The sequence below is a fragment of the Arachis ipaensis genome, chromosome B3 (assembly GCF_059453495.1).
Source record: "Arachis ipaensis isolate K30076 ecotype BB chromosome B3, ASM5945349v1, whole genome shotgun sequence".
Taxonomy (NCBI): domain Eukaryota; kingdom Viridiplantae; phylum Streptophyta; class Magnoliopsida; order Fabales; family Fabaceae; genus Arachis; species Arachis ipaensis.
The window spans coordinates 49,611,007-49,611,890 of NC_142438.1; the positions used below are offsets into that span (position 1 = coordinate 49,611,007).

The 884-nt window shown below is 41.3% G+C and overlaps 1 non-coding gene across 1 annotated transcript; it reads left to right on the top strand.

Annotated features, from left to right (window-relative positions):
* The first annotated feature begins 568 nt into the window (after positions 1-568).
* LOC148570577 (small nucleolar RNA R71) lies at positions 569-672 on the top strand. The gene has a single exon (XR_015908420.1). It is a non-coding gene; the product is annotated as a small nucleolar RNA R71 (small nucleolar RNA).
* The last annotated feature ends 212 nt before the right edge of the window (positions 673-884 follow it).

Below are 884 nucleotides of genomic sequence, written 5' to 3' on the forward strand. Positions count from 1 at the left end.
AGAAGCATTTTGTTCAGAGTTCTCTGTCTGTTGCTGAGTTGATGATGGAAAAGGTTTGCTATTGCTAAACCTGTTTCTTCCACCATTATTAAAGCCTTGTTGGGGCTTTTGATCCTTCCATGAGAAATTTGGATGATTTCTCCATGTTGAGTTATAGGTGTTTCCATAAGGTTCACCTAAGTAATTTACCTCTGCTATTGCAGGGTTCTCAGGATCATAGGCTTCTTCTTCAGAAGATGCCTCTTGAGTACTGTTGGATGCAGCTTGCATTCCATGCAGACTCTGAGAGATCATATTGACTTGCTGAGTCAATATTTTATTCTGAGCCAATATGGCATTCAGAGTATCAACCTCAAGAACTCCCTTCTTCATAGGCGTCCCATTACTCATAGGATTCCTTTCAGAAGTGTACATGAACTGGTTATTAGCAACCATGTCAATGAGTTCTTGAGCTTCTGCAGGCGTTTTCTTTAGGTGAATGGATCCACCTGCAGAGGTATCCAATGACATCTTAGATAACTCAGACAGACCATCATAGAATATATCCAGGATGGTCCATTCTGAGAGCATGTCAGAAGGACACTTTTTGGTCAACTGTTTGTATCTTTCCCAAGCTTCATAGAGGGATTCACCTTCTTTCTGTCTGAAGGTTTGAACATCAGCTCTAAGCTTGCTCAGCTTTTGAGAAGGAAAGTACTTGGCTAAGAAAGCCGTGACCAGCTTATCCCAAGAGTTCAGGCTGTCCTTGGGTTGAGAATCCAACCATAATCTAGCTCTGTCTCTTACAGCAAAAGGGAAAAGCATGAGCCTGTAGACTTCAGGATCTACTCCATTAGTCTTAACAGTATCACATATCTGCAAGAATTCAGTTAAGAACTGAAAAG